Source organism: Leptosomus discolor, chromosome 7 (genome assembly GCF_034619465.1).
Source record: "Leptosomus discolor isolate bLepDis1 chromosome 7, bLepDis1.hap2, whole genome shotgun sequence".
Taxonomy (NCBI): domain Eukaryota; kingdom Metazoa; phylum Chordata; class Aves; order Leptosomiformes; family Leptosomidae; genus Leptosomus; species Leptosomus discolor.
The window spans coordinates 65,657,772-65,678,979 of NC_141397.1; the positions used below are offsets into that span (position 1 = coordinate 65,657,772).

The following is a 21,208-nucleotide window of genomic DNA, read 5'->3' on the forward strand; positions in this document are numbered from 1 at the left end:
AATCTCCAATCAAAAATAGAGTATTTTCTACTATTTAATACATGCTGGCCTTACATTTAAGTCATATTTATCAGTCATACCCTTCCAGCACAGTAAAGACTTGTATAACTTATCGGGAAATACAATGACTCTAAAATAATTTCTTTTCATTATTTATGTAAGAATCTAAATCCTAGAGAATGGGATTTTCTAACTCTATGCTCTGTCACCACTTGGGGTATCAGAGATAACTGCTATGCACTAATATGAGAGCAAAGTGACTCTTCAGCATACAGCAAAACTAATCAAGTTTGGGAGACGCTTTCCTTGACTTAACAGAGATCACTACACACACAGTGCTCAGCAGCACAGAAACACTTACTGATGCGATTAATTTTGCATCGTGAACAATCTCACCCAGCTAAATATACACATGTGTCTTCAGATATCAAGGAAAAGCTCCAAATTAGTCACCATTATTAAAAAGAAATAACAAAAATTGAATGACTATGCTTTATTTTAGGAAAGAAGTGAAAAAAGTCTTTGAGACCATTTTTTAATCAGTCTTTGCTATAATTTATTGTTATGCTTGTTCATGTTGAATCATGGTATTTACATAGCTAACAGTAGTAATGCAAAACCACCCGTTAACAGCCCCTGTTCGGAACAGCTGCTTCGGCACAAAACCTCGGCCAGAAGAAACGCCATGCCAGGACTGACGGCGGCGAATTACAAAGCGACTTCTGAGCAAGGCCGTCCCCAGGGCAGCAGTGCAGGTAGTGGGGACACCCTCGTGGTGCGGGGCATGCGCGCAGTCCGGTCGCCAACACAGTCTCCTTCCTGAGCAAGGAGAAGCGAACCGTGTCCTTTTTGCTCACTCTGAATGCAACCTGCTCTGTGCTCAACCGGTGCCAAATGACAGAACACGTCACCTTCAAATTGCCATTCATTCTGCTGGCAGAAGAAACGGCCTCTATATATTCACGCAACGTAAAAAAGGATCACTTTCCCCAAAATGCCTGCTACAACAGAGTAAAGATACCAGGGTTAACATGTCAAAGGACCACAGGTGCGGACCAAAAACTCCAGACAATTTTTCAAAAGTACCTAAAGCACTCAGCTTATACCCTGAGTCATTAGAGTTGCTTTAAACGTTCTTATTTTTTTTAAACAATCCAAAAATCACAGCTTGAAGAATGACCTATATGAAAACCCAACACAGAAAAGCTCAAGCGCCGAGCGCTCATTCTGCAGCTCCTTGTCCCTTTCCTTCCCAGAGGAGAGCCGCGGCAGAGGGCCCCCGGCCAAGCAGGGGCGAGGGTGGGAGCCCACGTGCTCGGGGAGCTCACGCAGGCACCCCTCAGCCTCCAGGGACGGGAGCCCCCCGTGACCCCTCACTGAGCCCCAGCACTGTTCCAATTAACACCCGTAGCACAGCACGGCACGCGCAGAGGCTGCCATAAGACCCAAAACGTTTATCATCACTGTCTACCTCCACCATTTTTATCGGCCTTCCCATCGAATTTCTCACATGGAAGATTCCTCTCTATCCTCTACTTGAGTTCTCCTCAACGTGCCCCCTTTTTCATTAACGCACCCGTGCCAGCTACCCAAACTGAACAGCACAGCGAAGGAATTTTGGAAAAAGCTCACAGGATTACCATTTCCTTGTAGTCTCACTCTTGCCTCTAAAAGCCATTTAAAATACCAAATATGAAAGTTTAGAATTCTGGCCTTATACAAAAAACATGGAACATTTGGAAAACAGCTTCTGAAAAGATTTAAGAAAAAGCAATTTTTATTGAAATGGTGATTAAAGACTGAATACTTAGAAGTTATAGACAACAAACCAAACAAACCCAAAGCAATAATTTTGTCAGTCATGCGGAAAAATGAGTGAAAGAAGTTCCAATTCTTATATTTTGGTTGCCACCATTAGCTGTATTTAATTAGAAGAATTGAACAGAGCTGCATCTACTTTTCACAAAAAAAATCACATCATTAAAGATTTATTTATGGAATATATTTGCACATAAATACAGGAGCTCAGTAAAATGCCGATAAGCAGCATGCATGGTATTTTCCCAGGGACTTTCTTCTAAGCAGTCTGCAAAGCTAAGTCATAGCAGCAAGTGCCTGCACTCCCAGAAGAACACTTTTAACTGTTACACATCAAAAAGCTGAAAAGCACATAATTACATTATCAGTATCACAGACTCACTACCTTTGATTTTTCACTGCTTGTGAAAGGAGTCTGAAAGCCAGTTTAAGTTTTGCCTGCACCAAGCACGGAAGGATTCCCGTGTAAAATTACATACGGAAAGGAATCCGCTGAAAACCAAAAGTGATCACACAAAGTCAAGAATGCTGCACTAATAAAAGTCTTCCACACACTGGAAGAAACATTTTTTGTTTGGATTTTTTTTTTTTTCCCAAGCTTCAGAGAGTCAAGAAAAAAATACTATAGCTTATTTCTCACAAGTAAATCACGCCGTGTTTACCAGCATGTGCACTTGACGGGACCTTTCTTCCACGGAAACCAGATGGCACAAGCAACACCGAAATAGCCAGTGTCAGCTGGGCTGGCGAGCACCGACCTTGGGGATCGGCGAGGAGGAGGAAGGGCGGGCGGCTCTGCACAGCCAGCCCCGGAGCAGCCGCCATCCTGCCCGCACCTCCGCCAGCACACTCGGCAGATGCTGGAGCACCGGCTCCCGGGCGCCTGCGCACACAGACACACGTATTTTCTGTGGTGGATCCAGGCCTAATTACCGCTGCCTTCAGCTTGGCAACCTGCTCGGAAAACCTGACACAACTGCCTGGTTCAGCGAGCTCCCGGAGCCTGCACGCTCCTCCACCGTGCCCCCGGGGAGCACGGAGTTTAAAGGCTCGAGACGTCGGGTATATCTAGGCCAAATTAATGCAGCAAACTTCATTTTCTCCTACGGCGATTTACTTAAATTTAAAAGAAAAGCTTATCTCCTTGAACGGTGTGTAGGTGTCACTGCAGCGGAGACAACCTCACCGCAATGCCGGAGCCAAAGCGGTCCCAGGAGCGCGCTCCCATCCCATCCCCGTGGTGGGCTTCGGCCACGCACGCTGGGACCACCCCCTCCCTGTGCAGAGGGGGAAGCTGGGGGCTAAAGGATGACGGAGAGAGGAGCGCCGAGGGCCTTGCGGCACCGAGCTGAGGAGCTCTGATTGCTCTCCCTTTTTTAGAAGGAAAAATTCCCAGTAACCTCTCTGGAAGCAGGATTGGGCCCAGAGCCCAAGCATGCTCTGGGTTCCCAAGCCCTTACTCACCGCTCGCCGTCGGGCGGGCAGCGCGGGAGCCAGCGGCGCAGCAGGAGCATGCGGAGCTGCTGCAGGCTGCGGGGCAGCCCGGGCTGCGGGAGCCCAGGCCCCGGCACCGCTCGGCACTCCTCCAGCTGGGACCCGCACCCAGCCGGACCCGCACCCAGCCAGAGGCACCGCTCGCTCCGGGCTCTGTCCCGGCTGCGCTCCCAGCCACGCGTGCGCTTCGCAAAGGCCGCCCGGCTCTCCCTGTGGGTCCGCACGAGGGGGGAACGCAGATGCCATCGGCTGAGCTTCCCGTGCAGGCAAGCTTGAACTTACAGCCACCCAAGTCAGGACACGTTATTTATAACACTTTCGACATTTTACTTTTCTTTCCAAATAATACCTGCTCCAAGTTCAAGCCCAAGGCATATTTTGCCTTGCCAGATGATCTGCGACCGTCTCATGACTTACTACATTGTTATCATCACTAAGCTTAGCAAACAGAGCTGTTAAGTCTATTAATCTTCTGAAACACGAACTCTGAAACCGTAGAAACAAAACATCTCACTACAAGATACATAAAATGTGGCGCAGTGAGATAAGGGGGAAATGCAGTGCGCGCTCCGTTAATTTTTTTCTGTGCCACTGCATGCAAGGCTGACGCGCTCTTGTAAGAACCAACTCCGAATGCAACGTTACCAACAAGTACATAAGCGAAAAAAAATTCCTTTTCCAACAGCAGCCTCCCTCAGGGGCAGACAGTAAGGTATGGTTCCGACAGGGGAACCTGGGCCGTACGCACTTTGAGCTGCCACCTGGGAACTCAGAGCAAGAACTGACAAAATGAGTCCGCCCCAGCTGGGCTAGCAAGGGAGGGCTGTGGGAAAGCTCCCTTTTCACAGCGTCAGATGACTAGAGGTATTTTAACCTGTCTAGTACTCACTTCTTTTTATTGTGCTGAATGAAATTCACGTTAACATGTATATGCACAGCTCGCATATTTATGGCCCAAAACACTTCTCTGTGAAAACAAATATTTGGCCTATTTGCCGAAAGCAAGGTCCTAAGAGCAACCCAGGCAGTTGCACTCTTTCTGACAGCGCTCAAATAAGGGCTGGAAGTTGTTCCTCTCCGTGACTCCTTGCCAGCAGCGACCGGCAGCGCGCGGGTGCAGAGGGACACACCGACCCAGGGGGCTGAGCTGTGTGTCAGCTGCGGGGGGCAGCGCGGCCCGCGCCCCCACGCTGGGCTGACGCAGGCTGCACCCCCGGCTTACGGCAAGGGCAGTCCGGCTGCACGGAACTCACAGCCAGTTGTGGGTTACTCGGTCCTGCTCCCTCGGCTTTCCTGTGCAGCTGGAGATTCAAAGGAAAATGAACTCCGAGCACACTGCATAGCATCCCAGCGACAGAAGCATGCTCTTACCTTACAAACCGCTGCTGCTACTTCTAATTTGGAGCAAACTGCAATGACCCCATTAAAAATCCAGGTGAGAACTTAAGTCAGACTTCAGTGAGGGCTAACAGACCACATCTACGGCAAACTCTGACTTTTTTTGTTATAGTACAGTAGAAGACAGTTCTCCCAGCTACCTCAAATAAAGATATTTTGGATAAAAATATTATAACAATGCAGCGCATATGCACATAATTTGAAACACGGACTGTTTCACAGGGTAGCAGCTGACAGCAAGCAGACATTTAAAAAGAAAAAATAGTTGATCCCGAAGGAAAAGCAATTTTCCCGATGCATAGCTGGATTTCATCCTGAGGTCAGCAGGCATCGAACCCTCACGCAGTCACCAAACAGCCCGATGGGCACGGGAAGCCTCGTGTGAGTCAACCTGCACCAGCTCAGCGCTGCTGCTGTCGCTCTCCTATTGCTTCCACTGAAGCTATGGAAGAAATTCCAGCTCAGCCTAAAAGCAGGAACATTTACTGCTCGTTCTGAATGCACGTAACAGTATAAAACCACATTGTCACTGGCTTTATTCCCCAAGCAAAGCAACAACTAAGACTTTTGCCCTGCACAAACTGCTGGAAGGAGAACGGAAAGGGGCGACATCGACTGCTTCCTTGAACATCCTTACCAGGAACCGCTTCGTTACGAAATGCCATATGCAAAACCTTCACCTCTCAACTCTTTATATTAAACGTGGGTTGTTTTTTTTTTTTATCTTGGGATGTATTCAAATTTCGTCACAACTGTGACACAGTTTTAATGGTCCCTTCTCTTTCCTTGTTAATTGCTGCGAACTCTCACTGACACTAATGGGAATTACAACCGCACATACTCATGGCAGAACAGACTCCAAATGTCACCGAGGATAGCAATAAAAAACCACTCACGTGTTTATCCTTTCGGTAAATAATTATGGGGTAGTAGGAAGGAAATGTTGTTTACTTTGCTGCATTACCTGGGAAACTGACTTTACAATGTATAATTGTTAATAAAATAAAATAAAAAAAAAACCATAGGCCACTGCTCTAATCCCTAAGGAACACAAATAGCAGAGACCACCACACATGCAGGCAAAGGAAAGCCCTGGAGCCTCGGCTTGCCCCGGCTCCTCCTGCCGCCCCTCGGCCCCGCGCAGGGGGGAACAGCAGGACAGACCCGAACGCAGGAGTCCCGAGGGCAGCGACCGAACCCGGCAGGTTCCACACCTCACCGCTGTCAGGGGGATAAAGCACACCACCCACAACCCTGGAGCCACGCAGCCAAGCTGTGCTCGCGCTCCGGCAGATCTCCAAGCCCTCTGGCAGCACCTGCACGTTTCCGTGCAGGATTATTCTGCCACCACTTACAATAATGAACGACCGTACAAACCCGGACTATTTCAGGCAACACCTGATCGCTGACATTAGCGTCCTCCCTTGTTCACACTGGAAAATGATCACAAAATACACACAACACAACCACAGTAAAATTCCTCCTGGACAGGAGCAGTTGCAGGAATTTTTTGATAAACACTCAGTTACAAAAGTCATCCTCAGCGTGGACAAAACCCATAAAAATATGACAACAAAAGGGAACAGAACTTTTTTTTTGCAGTTTTATCTTAACGAGCTGGTCTCTGTTAAAAGCAAAATCACCTCTTCATAGCATTTGCCTTTAAACTGTGCACAAGGCAAAGAAAAACACACATTAAGCCTTTGAAAGTAATGAATAGTTACTGCAAGGCGCCTTTTATAATCCAACACGTGTGACTTCCTCGGTGTTAGCGCTGCTAGAAAAGTGATGGTTGCAGTTTATACACACGGCTCCTGAGTAGCAATCATCCTCTATTCTGGACATCAAGAGGTGCTAAGGCACATCCTCCTAATTACAGGCATTCCTGTGTCATTACCATCTCTGCATTAAATCTGAAGCAGCAGAATGAAACAAGTACTTATAGGAAATAGAAACACGAGGGGAAAGCGTATGTTTTAACCTGAAATGGCCAGGAGATCTTCACCTACACCACACGTTTAACAACCTTTACTGTGGCCACATAACCCATCCTGGACTGCAGGGTAAAAAACATGAAGCTTTAACAGCCCGTGGAGCAACACCCTTTTGACTGTTCAGTGCCTGTTTCAGCTGTTTGGTGTGACGCATCACCATCTCCTGCACTTCAAAATGTATTTTCCAGGTTTCCAACACACACGGGCTCTAAGTCCAGGGAAGCCAGGCTTGCCCGGATGCAGGGGCGCAAAGCGAGGCAGCTGGGGCGCTGCGCAAAGGCCACAGCACACTCACCAGTCCCCTACAAAGCCCTTGGAGGGCGGGCTCCAGGCCATGACAGCACAGATCCTTTTCAGTGCTATCTTCGCTGCTTAGGAAATTTCGGAAAGTAGCGTTTTCAGTGCTCCTGAGACATGCAAACTGGACAAGCACCAGAAACCTCCATGCAAAACAGGTTTTAAAAGAAAGCAGCAGCAGCACCTGCTACTTTCAGTGTGTGGTATTTGTCACGGAGGTGTCTAAAAATGTTAGCTTATTCAATCCTTGGCCTCATTATAGCAAACAGAATACAGATAAACTCAGTAATTATTACCTAGTAATAGCAGAAAATGATGAACATCATCTGAGACTTAGTAAAGCAACAAAGCAGTAGAATTCAAGAGGTGGAGTAATACAAAACAAAATTAACCCTTCTCCAAAACTGACAATGAATGTCTACATTTAAGGCTTGAAGCAGCTTGACTCACACTTACTTATTTCTGATTATATTGTTGAACTTCCCAAAGCAGAATGAACTAAGAGCGTTTCCAGCCTAAAGAAAAAACAGCAAAAAACCCCTGAAATTTTTACATGGCCCCCTCAGCCCTGGCACGCCACCGCCGGCCGCAGCAGAGGCCGGGTGCCCTTGCTGACGCAGCCCAGCGCTGCAGCGATGGCAAGGTACCCCAGGAACCTGCACAGCACCCCTAAACCCCCATTCCAGCACCTCGTTTAGGCAACCCAAGTCTGACCGGGACGAACTGGGCTGCCAGCCCTCGCCACGCTGTATGCCAACCGCAGCGAGTCAGCGAAAGAGCAACTTCTTGGCCCTGACTGCCTCCAGAAAAGCCTTTGAGTAAAGGTTACTCTGAATTATGATTACTTCTGCAATCAGATAATAATATACCAGAGAAATTTTAAATTAAAAATTCTCTGCATCCACTAACAAAACCATTTTGTTGATACTCCTGAAGATGGATACTATCCGTTACCTTGTTAATCTACAGATCCAAAACTCTAACATCTTCTGCCATGAGGGTGAAGAACGTGGGTCACACATCTGCCTCGGAGGGTCTGAGCTGCAGGCAGTTGTCCGATACATCTGAACTGGCGATTTCCTGCATTTGCAGCACAGCTTTCAGCCCAGAAAAACACGAAGCCGGTGCCTAGCCGGCACGTGGCACAGCTGTGCTTCACAACACTTCTGAGACAACGAGCATAAAGGAGGATTTTGTGGGTAAATGAAAAGAAATCGCAAAGCCGGGCTGTTCCCACCGCGGGGAACGCCAGCGCCGTGCAGGGGATGTATGGAAACCATACCCTCCGCGGCAGCTGAGGGGAGTTTCCACGGGACAGCTTTGGCACTGTTTCCTGACTCCGGCGAACTACAAGTTGCTCACATAATGCCCCAGCTCTGCCCATTGAATCAGCTGCCTCATAGCACAACAAAGCATCCCTGGACTCAGACCCTTGCCTGCCATTCAAAATAAATTTAATCCAGCGATGGCTTTAAGGAAATGAGACAATAAGCATGCCCTGCCACTTTCTCTCTCGTATATCAGAGTAAGAAATCTGTTGCCTGCATATGTTTCCTCAGCAGCCAGAGTAAATAACAACTGCACAATCCTGTACTTAGGTGTCATGTAAACAACGTAGGCTCCATAATTACCGTTAAATCATACATACAACGTACAGGGTAATGAGTTTGCAACATTTTCTGAAGTTTGCAGACTAACTGGTTACAAAACTTAAGACTGTCCAGTCACCACCATCACTTTTCTATTTAAACATCTTGTTTCAACTAAGCCTGAAGAAGTTTTGCAGCTCAGAAGCCCAGCCTTTAAACCCAGGGAAGCCCGATTCCATTTTGCCATGTTGCAGTCTCCACCTGACCCAACGCGAGCTGAGGAAAGCAGAGTGACATCGACCGCACCAAATTTAACTTGCAAAAGCAGGCTCTGTGACCGCAGAGCTCAGCTCAGCACGCACCCAGCCGCACCGTCGGGGCGCTCCGCTCCCTAACGAACCCCACGGGCAGCACTCCCTGCTCAGCCCCCGCCGCCCTGCAAGCGGAGGGACGCCCAGCACCGCGGGTTTCTGCACTGGTGCGTCCCAACCTTCCACAGGCAGCAGTTTTGCCCCCCATTTCAGTGAAACTGCAGATGCCAAGCCTTTAATTTCTTTCTTTTTATCTACTTCAGATTGTCGTAGCACTGTTTTATGTCAGCAGGTCTGGCGAGGGTCAGTACCAAACACCAGCAGACAGCCCCGGCAGGAGCCTGCGATCCACCACAGCTTCCAAGTGCCCGACCTCTGGCTCTCACCCTCAAACTTCCCCTGCAGTAATAAGTACCATCAGTTAATTATTCATTATGCAAATTATTTCCTTGTTGTCACTTTGGAACATGTTGTCACTTCATTAGAACCTTTTTTCCGTAGTACCAAAGAAGACACAGTCCCGTTATTTATTCAACGTTATTATTCATTATTCACACACCTCTCCCCTGTCCATGACATCCCTCTGTTAAACACAGTTTCACTCGTCACCTGTGTCCTTCTGCTACTGCCAGGTTTTGCAGTGTGTACTCTCCCCCCCCCAAAAAAAAACGCCAAATGAACTGATTTCTTTCTAAAAGGAATAATCACATCTTTTTCTAAAATAACCGTTTTATACAGACGACAACCCTGCGTTTTTCTCTTCCACTGTACCAACAGCTCAACAAACCAATTTGTTCACAGCAACTGGATGCAAGGCAAAGTTCTGAATTCAAGAACTTTATCTAAAAACAAAAAAAACAACCCTCTATTTCCACCCAGTTAATCCAGAAACTCCCGAAGGGACAGGCGGTACCAAAACGGGATTTTTCCCCACGACACGCACGCACCCCGGCTGCCGACGTCCCTTTGAAGTTACCGTCTTCTTTAACAATCTAACCCAAATAATTCTGCCTTTTTTTGCGGAAGGGGGGGGGGGGGGGGAGTACCGCACCGCTACCCGACCCCGCGGCCTGCCACGGCTCACCCCCCCGGCCCGTTCCTACCCTCCCTCCCCCCCCAGCGCCCCGGGGGGAACACCGCTCTCCCCCGGGAACACCTCGGGCTTCACCAGCGACAAGAAGGGACACAGTGGCCGGGGCGGCGGGGGAGGGGGGGGGGGGGCAGAGGCCGGCCTCCGCCGCGGCGGAGGCCGGCCTCTGCCCCCCCCCCCCCGCCCCGGCCGCTGACAGGGCCGCGCCCGCGGGGCCCACCGCAGAGGGAGGCCGCTGGGCCGGACCGCGGTTTAGCGTCGCCCCGGGCACCTGCAGCCGGCCCCCCGCCGCCGCCGCCGCCACCACTCACCTCTGGCATGCTCGGGCAGCGGCCCTGCCCGGGCACGGCGGTGGCGGAGAACCCGGCCCAGTCAGGGGCGCATGGTGACAGCGCCGCCGGAGCGGCGGGAGGGAGGGAGGGAGGGAGGGAGGGAGGCGGCAGCGGCCCGGGTTCCCCGCGCCGGCCCCGGCTTCCGCCGCCGCCCCCGCCCCGCCCGGAAGCCGCTCCCCGGTCGCGGCCCCACGGGAAGCCCCGGGCCCTGTGGGGAGCCCCGGCCTCGGCCCCACGGGGAGCCGCGGGCCCAGCCCCGGGCCCAGCCCCAGCCGCGCTCACCTAAGGCAGGCGCAGGTTCCGGGCGAGAGGAAAGGGGTGAAAAGCGGAGACGTCTCGGGCTGCCCTTCCCCGGGGACTCGCCTCCTTCATCCTCCCAGCGGCGGAGCGGCCCGGCGCCTCATGAGTCACGGTGCCCGAGCCCCAGCACACGTGCCCGGCCCTGCCGCCGCCGCCTCCGGTTTCGGAGGAAAGAAGAAAAAAAAAAAAAAAAAAAGGCAGAGCCGGGCGGGGGGGGGGTTGAGGGTGAGGGAGGGAAGCGAGTGGAAAATGTCTCCAGCAAACAGCTCTGCCCACACCGACGCCCGGCCTGCGGCGCGAGGTCGCCGGCACAAGCGTCCTCAAACTGCATTATCCGTTATAATACTGGTTTTTCCACACTCCCCCCGCCAAAAAAAAAAAGCTTTTCCTCTAGTGAAGCGATAGTACTGCATTATCTGTTATAATACTGTTTTTTCCACACTTTTACCCCCCCAAAAAAACTGCTTTTCCTCTAGTGAAGCGGTAGTACTGATCTTTGCAGAACGGGCAAAAAGGCCGCGCTTTCATCCCGTTCCCCGCTCTTTTCTTCACCTCAGCAAACCAGTGGGTTTTGCCCACGTGGTCCCAACGAGGCAAGCCTGAAGGCGGGCGGCTGCCGCGGGGGTCCCCGGGGAGCTGCGCTGTCTGGCACGGTGCACCCCAGAGCACCCCACACACGTGACGGCCGGGCGCTGCTCTGAGCCTCCCCGGGCTCCAAAGAGACCCTGTCCCTTCAAGAGCAGCACGCTCGCCACCAAGGCGCCAGCTCGGCTCTGCCAAGCGTCACGAGGGCCAGGGTCGGGCCTGCCGTGCCGGTGACCCCGACGGGAGCAGTGCAGAAGAGGAGCTACAGCAGTATGGGTTAGTCAGGCACAGCATCTGCATCCGTCGCAGGACACTCACATCGAGGGCCATGCACGAAGGAGTCTCGACAAACCAACGCAGCAGTAAAAGGGGCAGAAAAAGAGGAGGACGTACACCTAAATACACAGAGAGGCAGGCAGGCTGCCAGGCGGGGCATGCCAGGGGACGCGCGGGGTCCGGTCCCACGCATGTCGGCCCACCGGGACGTGGGAAGCAGGACAGGAGCTCCAGAGGTGGTGGGGACGAAACGATGGAAAGAGCTGGAAGCAGCCTGCCCATGCCAAGAGTGGAGGAAGCACAGCAATGATCTTCCAAGGTTTAAGGACACTCTAAAGAGCAGGGAACAATCTTGTCTCTGTATTTATGGTGGTGAGGACAAGAAGATGGGCTTAAACTGCAGGGAGAGAGATTCAGGTTGGACTTAGAGGGAAAAAAAGGACTGACAAGGGCATTAAATCAAGGTTAGACACTCATCTGGAGGAGTGATTTAGGTACACTCCATCCTGCCTGGGGCAAGGGAAGGGATTAAATGACCTTTTGTCGTCCCTCTTCTAGCTCTTTCTTCCTCTGACCCTGCCGAGGTTTACTCTTTTTGATCTATACTTCTATTTTACAGTGTGCAGTCTGTTCCACCCCCGGGGCTCACAATATACCTCTTCCTTGTTAGATTTTTTTTTTTTTTTTTTGCCATTTGCCATGAAAGGTTCCTGTGCCTTTGAAAACTTACGGTTTTCAGTTCTCTGTATTTTACCGGTTTAATAAAATCAGTGGCAGGATTCTCTGACTTTGCGTTTTGCTGTCAAGGCAGCAGTCATGTCTTAGCCAAACTCACACCCAAACCCTCAAATATTTGCACTGATTCCAGGAAACATTTTGCTTAGGATTTTTTTTTTACAAAGTATTGTATCATATGAAGCAACTGTTTATTGATAAGACTGAGTACATTTCAATGCCTGTACCCATACGTTTTCAAAAAAACTCAATTATTCTCTTTTCCTTTAAACTTTTCATTTCAATTTCTGTTTTCCTCCATAGGGAACAATTCAGAGAACTGTTACCTTATGGCAAGTGCTCCGACAGTTTCTGTTCCTCCCTGACCGCTGTCGCTAAACGTACTGACAGGCCGATTAGTCAAGACAAGGAGATCCCTTCTTCCCTCTCGGCACATGCAGCTCCCGCGGTGCCGAAGCCCAGGCTGATGCCCGGCCCCCAGCCTGCAGATATCTCGGCGCGGGTTGCTGGATGACCAGCGTGGCCACCCATGGCCGCTGGCTGCCAGCCCTGCACTCTCCGGAGGAGCAACGGTTACCGCAGAGGCTGTGCCCTTCCACAGGGGCTTTAACCGCTGTTGGGATGGGAAAGCATTACCAGATGGACGTGGCAAGTGCTCGCAGCTCCACCTCCACGGGGCTTTCTTCTCACTTTGGTTGTGAAAGTTAAGAGCCGTCAAATAAATGAATGTTCACGGAGAGAAAGAGAATGAACCCTATAAACAAGTTCTGCTGCCAGCACAATCTACACTGCGCCAAAGAGACATCATGATGTCTGTAAGGAGGCAATTTTCTCTGAGGTCTTGTTGCGCATCAGTCCCTCCCTGTCAGGGACTGCAGCATGGGGGCACGCACGGCGAGAGAAGGGGTTCAGGGGTGGCTGCAAGGGGCTGGGTACCACGCACTTCAGAAACGAAGACACAAAAAACTATAGAAGGCTTCTCTGCGGTTGAGTTCTCAGGCCTTCCAGCTCCCTAGCAGCACAGGCACTGCGCCGGAGGGCTGATCTGATGCTCTGGTGCACACGGTGCTTGGGGCGTCCCCTGCCCCGCATCTCTCTTCCTGCTCACCTCCGAACACCTCTGTCCTTTACACCTGACACTCCTGGGTGACTTTGTTCTGAATTCTGGTCCCCTCTATTCCTTACTGCCGCGTGGGCTTCTCTCGCCTGGCAGCACAGGGTGGCCGCAGCAGCACTCGGGGCTGGGTGCTGCGACAAGCGGCGGTTGTGCAGTGGTGCCTGCTGCTGGGAAATAAACCCATGGCCCCCTTGCCCCCCCGCGCAGCCTCCCATCTTCAGACTGGTTTAATTTCAGCCTCTCTCTGTTTCCCCTTCTCTGAATCCCCAGCCAACATGAATAGCAGGCTACAGGGAAGCTACAAGGTGCATCGACATCAGAGAAGCAAGGAAAAAGGCAAGGTTTATCTGCAGAAGCAGGTTACACTCCTGGTAGTGTTAAACATCTCTGACAACACAGACACCTTGTTCCAACTTCTTTTTTTCCTAGCAAACACTCTGGGGGCTGTAGGTCTGTGAGAACTTTGCCTTTCCATCTTCTCCCTCTCACGCTTGTCTTTTTTCCCCAAATCTTGTAATTTGTGTTTATAATTCCGAGCGCCACTTGTTACCTGTACTCAGTTGCTCCAGAATATGTTTATTTTTGCCTTACAAATGAAAAAAAAAAATCAGTACTAAAGTGGCATCTCCACTGCAATTCCATGCTACTTTTATTCATTTATAGATACTGAGCTTCTGATGACTTCTGAAATTTCAGATGATCGCTCAGAATTACATCTACCACGTCCTTCAATCCATAACAGAATAAGCCAAACCACTTTGCTGTTTGCTTTGACATTTATTAGGCTTGGAGACTAGAAGAAATTTGCCTTTAAATTTGCCTTTTTCCCTTATCCGCACTCAGGCCTGAACTAAGCAAAGAGTTATGCTTTGTGAAATGAGGTGATAATGTGCTTTTCAGCTTTAATGAATAATTCCTTGCTTTGCTTTGAGAGACAAATAACATTACCTGCTCAAGAGATCTGAACTCCAGCTGTTTCCTTCTAAAGGCTTTTTGTTCTATTGCACAGCCTGGCGTGAGTATAATTAACTTTTCGTTTGGTGTGCTCTGATCACACCCTGCAACAGACCGTGCAGCACTGCTGAACCCGCAGCGGGACACGGGATGCCTTGAGCGTCCCTCCTCAGGAGCTGCCCAGGCCGAGCAGCCCCGGGGAGCACCCTGGGGTGCCGAGTGCCCGAGGAAGCCAAGGCACGTCACCAACTGGGAGAGCTGTTGGATATTTTCTGTTTGTCCTTTTTGGCTTTTTTTTTTTTTAATAGAAACTGGAGACTGAAAGGACATAAAGAAATATTCATTTTTCTTTCAGGAAAACATGCCATGAATTTACACTTGTGTTTCAAGGAAGTTTAATCCAGATCAGTAAAAAATTGATGGCAATTGGTCTCGCATGGTATTCTTACATTTGCCTGACTTGCATGACTTTGCCCGTCACTATAAAAGCAGATGCTCTGCTCAGATAACTTCAGCGTTGGTTGCAGACGCCGTGACAGAACACTGTAACGGATCATGCGTTGCCCTTCCTGTTTCTGCTCTGTCACAAAGAAGTACGTGAGGCCGTTTCCTCCCTGCACGCTCACTTCAGGACGCTGGGCCTTTGCAGAGCAGTTGTTCCGGTCACAAAGTTTTCCGCACAAACTCCTCGCTGCCCTGGTTTCCCTTAAGCGACTCCAGTGGGCCAGCGCCTGCGCAAGCGAGCTTTTCTGCACGCGGAGCTAGCTTTGGAAGAACAACGGGGGTCTCAGCTGTGCCTCCTTGCCCTGCCGGGGCAGCGGCCGCAGAGCGGGTCCGTGGGCGCCCGGGTGCTCGCAGCGGCACAGCTGGAACGGCGGCTCCTCCGCCCCCGGTTTAGAGGGCCTGGCGCCGCAGCCGGGACGGGGTCGCGCTGCCAGATTAGGTTTATTGCATTTCATTTTCCATTTCCAGCCACCTGCCCGCTGGGTTTGGTACGTGCTGCCTGCGGCGGCCGCAGCCCTGCCAGCCCCCCCCTGCCCAGGAGACACCACCGGGCAGCGCTTCTGGCGCTGGCTCCTGCGGGGAGCCACTCTTTGGCAAGGTGCAGCTCCAGTTTGCCTGTTCCTTGGGTTTGTGCCCTGTTCATCCATGACCTCGTTTCTCACTGAATGCTGTAAAGCGAACGGATTCTATTTCACGTAGGTTTATGTAGGTTACAGGGGATTAAACCCTAGAGCGCAGATGCCAGGCATAAGCTCTGCAGTAACAAGGTGTCCGGGCAGGGCATGGTAAAGAGGAAACCGTGAGGAAATCTCAGATCCAGGGGTCTCCCAGGTTATCATCTGGGATACCAAACAAGACAGTAGCTTCCAGCAGAGAAAGATAAAGTCGTTGCACACTTAGCTTCACACGTCATTCAGACAAAAAGACATCAATTAGGAGACAAGGGAAAAGAGAAACGTGCTGCGTACAGAGAAAGTATTTTGAGAGACATTTTGGTTTAGAGTCACTGTGCGTTGTTACAACTGGAGCAAAAAAGAGGAACTCTCTCGGCTGAGCTAACGCAGCCCCGGCACAAGTGAAGCAAGAGTCTGACCTCTGAAAATTGTGCAACGGTTGCCTGCCCTTCCCTGCGAAACGTGGCGAGGAGGGCTGCGGGGCCAGCGGTGCCCCAGCCCAGGCCGGCAGAAGCCCTGAAGCACAGCAGTGGCACACCAACGTGTCCTGGGTGCCCTACGTGAGGACGGCTGCTGGCATCCCCTTCACAACTACGCTGCAAACAGAATAAAAATAATTCCCTCTTCAGTTCCTACTTCAAAATGATCTGAAGGGAAAAGTTTAAAAGGAAAACTCTGAGCGATAGGTCATGCTCTAACAGGCGAGGCATTAGGGACATAAGGTGAAAACATATTTACATTCTCTCTTTGTCATGACGAATGTGATAAATGCTCTGAAAGATGACTTGAGTCTGCAGAAACTTGTACTGTGGTTGCCTTACAGATCCTTTCTAGCCCTCCCTCGGAGGTGGGTTTCTTAAAGCACTCGGTGCAGGCAGGAGAAGGTAACCCTGATGCACGAACCACGGCTGCTTCAACCACAAACTCAGCGACCGTTTTTCCAATCGTTACCCCATGGCAGCAGCCGCCCTTGCAGCCTGCAGCCGCCCCACGCACCTCGGGGTCCCTGCAGAGGCCCGGCGCTACAGACGGGCAGGCGCCTGTGGCCAGAGGTCTGCAAACCAGCGAGGACCAGTGCCCCCAGCCCGGCTGCACCCCCGCTTCACTTCAAACCCCAACTCCTGCTCGGGTAAGACTGTAAATCAATCAGGAATCTGTGCTAAAGAGGGACAGCAACAGAAAGTCAGTTAAGAACCTGATTCAATTCAGAACTAGCTGAAAAAGCCCCCAATCTCTTCTTTCTTTTTTTTCCTGGCTTGCATTAAAGGCAGATACACAAGTTACTGCAAACACGAAGCTATCGGCTTCCTTGTGCTCTAACTTGTTCAGCAATGATGAAAGTCAAGTTCCCCAAAAAAGTCTGACATGAAGTTTCAGCCTGGCCGATAAAGCAGTCATTGCACCTCTCCCAGCACGGTGCAACTTCTGCGGTAACGAACTTCCCCTTCTGCTTCCCAGCAGCGTGGAGGCCATCGCTTTTCACTGCAGGGCTAAATGATTGTGGGTTTTTTTTTCTCTGCTTTAGTGGTATTACCTGCATGTGCATTTCAGTGGAGACAATGTACAAATTTCAGACTTGACCCTCCCGCTGTATTGTCCTTTTATTTTAAAGCCTCCTGCAACTACTAAGTGATAATCTTTTTGTTAAAAGTAATAAAGTGTTTTACATCTCTGCTAGCCTACAAGCACGTAAACGAGCCAAATCCACACTGCTAACTTCACAGCAAAGTTACAATCTCTGCTATGTCCTTTGCGTTCTCTGTCAGATCATTTCTGTCTCGCTTTTCAGCTCGGGCTGGAGCCCAGCTGGCAGTGCCAGGGTCCACTTTAACCTCTGCGGGGAGCAGCACGGACGCTCAGTCTGGGCAGACCCTGCCTGCGACCCAACATCGTATTTAATCACACAAAGCCGGTGGGACACTCGCCGGCAGCAGCGCATTTCGCTGCAGGAAGCCAAGGGCTCGCTCTCAGGGGATTAATGTCATTTCAATTTCTCCTGGGCTTTACCGACGGCTCCCGGGGAGCCGGCGCGGGGCTGGGGATTGATGCTCTGGGGACGGGCACCCACCCGCCTCGCCCGGGGCTGCAGGGGACGCCGGCGTGGGGGGAACTGCTCTCGGCCCCCATTGAGGCGCACACCCGAATTGCGGCACGGCTATGGCGGCGGTGCCGCGCGGCAGGCACCCAGCCCTGTCTCCACTCCACCGCCAGTAGGGCAGAAAACTGTTGAACCATCTCATGGGGCTCTTGTAAGCGCGCGAAAATCTTCCTCTCACCTTCTCCAAGGCAGCAAGCGCCACAGGGGATGAACTGACAGAACTACAGTAAAACCAGAAGGACAGAGAAAGAAGCACCCACCAGCACTGCGGTGGCCAGCTCCGGCACCGGGTTTGTGCCGGGTGGGCCTGGGCACGGGTGGGTGCTCGCTCAGGCTCCCGGAGGAGCTCCGCACCACGGGGGGCCCACCGTGCCCCCGGCCAGCGCCATGAAGGGTCTGCTTTGAAATGCGGCTGCACTCCTAATGCTCTTCAGAACTGCAGAGTTCTGTTACTTAAACTTGGCATAACCAAATCCTACGTTTAGTGCTAGTTTCTCAAACATTATTTAAATCTTCCCTAACTTTTCTCAAGACAGCAAGACCCATGTGCCAAGGTAGGCGCAATGAAATACAGACATAATAAAACAATTTAGCGTTCTGAACGACTTACCATAACCCACTAAACAACTGCACGCTATCGTGCTGCAAGTTTGCACGGCCAGCACAGGCCCCAAAGTGGGGTAAAAATCGCAATTCTTACCTGGGGGGCCCTCCGGCGCGGGGTGCATGGGAGCGTGCTGCAGCGCGCGGGCAGCGCAGCCACCGCCTCCTCCGGCGGCGCGTGGGGCTAATTACAACACGCTGGTTTTTGCAAGAGGCAGGATGGTGGCCTAGCGAGGGGGGAAACGGTGAAAGGCCAGAAGAATTACGCTTTCCAAACCCTATAGGTCTAAGGATGTGAAATAAGCTGTTTGCAGGAGCATACAGCAGTAACCATGGCGACGGGCTGCGGTTTGCATATGTATTTTCTTAAAGAAGCAAAAATTACTTTGCAGCTAATAAAAAAAGAGACGCAAGGGGAAGTGCTTTTGCGTTGCAACCACATCTCGAGTCGCAGCGCGGCTCGCTGCCGGGGAAGCTCGCATCTCGGGCACGAATGCGCGTTTTGAAATGCAGCGGTTGAAGGCGTCTCTGCTGCGCCTCGGTAATCTGCCCGTTGGCATCTGGCGGGGGGACGGGCTCAGGCCATCGCCCGCAGTCCCAGGAAACGGGGCGATGGTTGGGGCGGTGTCCCTGGGGCTCCCTTCCTGCTGCGAGCTGCAGATAACGGCTGCCCGGCCGGCGCTGCTGCTGCCGCCGCCACCGGCACGCTGCTGGCAGTGCCCACAGCACGGCCGGCCTCGCCGACCAGAGGCATTTAGACCCGTTTTTGTTATTTCTGCTGCAGCCGCTGCTATCTCCAGGCTTCCCACGTGAGCACCAGCTCTTCTGCCCAAAGCCCCGCGGAGCGAGAGCTCGAAACGTCCCTTGCTCAACCCAGGGAGGGAAACGCCATCCCCTCCGGCTTCGGCGGTCACCGCCAGCCTCCGTAACACCGCAGGGTGGCTCCCAGGCCGGGGCAGCACCTCGGCAGAAGCCGGCTGCCCGTGGTGGGTATGGCACAGGGCAGGAGGGCGCGTGGGTGGCAGCGGGGGAGCAGCAGTGCGGGCACCGCCGCAGCGGAAACGCCGCCGGGCTTCCTCTCCGCTTGCCTGAGCCGCTTTCCGCACGCGGTGCGAGGGCTGCGCGCTCGCAGGGCACGGCGCACGGGAGCCAGGCTCGCAAAGCCGCCCGTTTCTCGGGAGCTGCGTCCCTTCACTGCCCCTGCTTCCAGGGTGTGCTAGAGGTGCAACCTGCAGGCGAAAGCAGCCTGGAAACCCCTGCAAAGGGACCCTGCAGTCAACACTAGTGGTAGTTATGGACAGGATTTCTTGTTATTTCTTTCCACTCCCCTACCAGTGTCTCCCTCTACCACCGTCGTGCTGCCAGAAAGCTGGTGCCAAGGCAGGAGCGTTCACCGTCTCATCCTCCAGGATGGTGCATGAGTTAACAGAACAGCTCTAGAAGGGGCACTCGGCCCGTCTCGTGGCAGGGACCAGCTACCCCCGAGCTGGTGTGCTGGCGGAGCCGCGCACAGCCCCAGGCAGCCCCGCAGCGCTGGCAGCAAAGGCGGCTGCGCCAGGGCCGGGGCGGGAGGCGTCTGCATCTGCGCGGCTTCCTCACCGAGGCCGCTGCAAGAGCTGCCCTTCAGTGGAACCGAGTTTCTCCAGGCCTGGTCGTTTATATCGGCGTCACCGAAGCCCGAGGCGGGGTTGGAAGGAGAAATCCAGCAGGGAGAGGCAGGACCGGTGCTGGGCGACGGCCTCTCCCGGGGCGAGCGGCGCAGCCCAGCACGCCGGCGAAAGGAGAGGTCCCACCAGCGCCAGGGCTCCCGTTTGTCACCGCGGTCGGACTGCTGCGCCGGGGGCTGGCTGGAGGGAAGGCTTCTTGCCGAGGAAGGGTTAGGGGGGCCCTGGCCCTCGTGCTGTTCCTCGGCAGCAGGCCCGGAGGTCCCCCTTGGCTGAAGGATCTTAAGCCTTGCTGCTGGCTTGACTCTTTCAGAGAGCAGAGCTTTGCAGACAGCAGCTCTCGAGGATCTCTTGCTGGGAAATAACAGAAGTAGGTAGAGTGCTTAGCACTATATATTTACTGCGCTATGCTTACCTGTGTTTTGCAGGCAGAGGGGACTTAACTTCTAATTCTGACAGGATGAAGTACAAAAAGCTGGTTTCTGTGGAGCAGGATGCTCCAAGTTCGATGGTTTGACACCTCATATAACACCATGTTTTGCCTTTATACCTGAGATAGTTTACAAACCAGGCTTTTTCCATCTTAAAAGCCCAAACAACAACTATTAACGAAGTACACCTTCATGTGGACGACCCTAGCAAATGCTTTTAATGACTCACAGAGAGATGTTTGGCAGGGCAGCTGTGGTTCAATGGTGTGGTCCCACGCCGCACCGAGCTGCTGACAGGCTCTCCTCCTCCCGGCCGGCGTGTGACAGGGACTGTAAAGAGAGGCTCTCGTTCGTTAGGCAGTGAATTACCTAGGTTGGCAAAACCCCTCGTGTGGACACCGTTGAATTGCGCTAGGGTTGTTTAAGCTGAGGGAGACGACTGAATGAGATCAGATGCTGCTGCCCTGACCGCTCACATGCAAGTCCTTAATCCATGGCAGCTGTGGTGGGCAACACATTTAATCTTTAAGTGTTAATTACTCTTTAATATATAGTACATTAAAGTGTCTTAACTACTTAAGGGAATTCATACTACAGGCGTCCACTAAGCAGTGAATTTTTAGACGATTTATTGATACAGTTATGGCTTGTTTGGAGGGGATGAGGTCCAAGCCCACAATCTCCACGTGTGTTCCTAGGTTCTACGCTGAAAAAGATTAAGGAGATTTACACTGCATAGGTTATGTTTTATCTTTGAAAACTACTGGTGTAAAATACAGAAGCTGCTGAGCAAACTGCAGGAGCAGGGCTGCAGGAGGAGGGAGGGAGAGAGAAGGCACCCCAAGGAGGCAGGGGAGAAACGCCGCCTGCCCTGCACACAGCAGCCCCAGGGAGATGCAGGATTTTACGTTCTGACCCACTGCGCTCCTCTAGTCGCACCTCTC

General features: G+C 52.1%; 1 protein-coding gene across 4 annotated transcripts in view; it reads right to left on the bottom strand.

Annotated features, from left to right (window-relative positions):
* MBNL1 (muscleblind like splicing regulator 1) overlaps nt 1-18,307 on the bottom strand; it is a 100,196-nt gene extending 81,889 nt beyond the window's left edge. The window contains exon 1 of one of the 4 annotated variants that reach the window (XM_086468684.1): nt 18,267-18,307. The gene's annotated coding sequence lies outside the window, so the exon portion shown is untranslated. Of the gene's footprint in view, nt 1-3,661; nt 3,680-4,683; nt 4,754-10,605; nt 10,741-18,266 lie in introns of those variants that run through there. The other 3 variants (XM_086468676.1, XM_086468683.1, XM_086468685.1) reach the window with 3 other exon arrangements.
* Nucleotides 18,308-21,208: the final 2,901 nt, after the last annotated feature.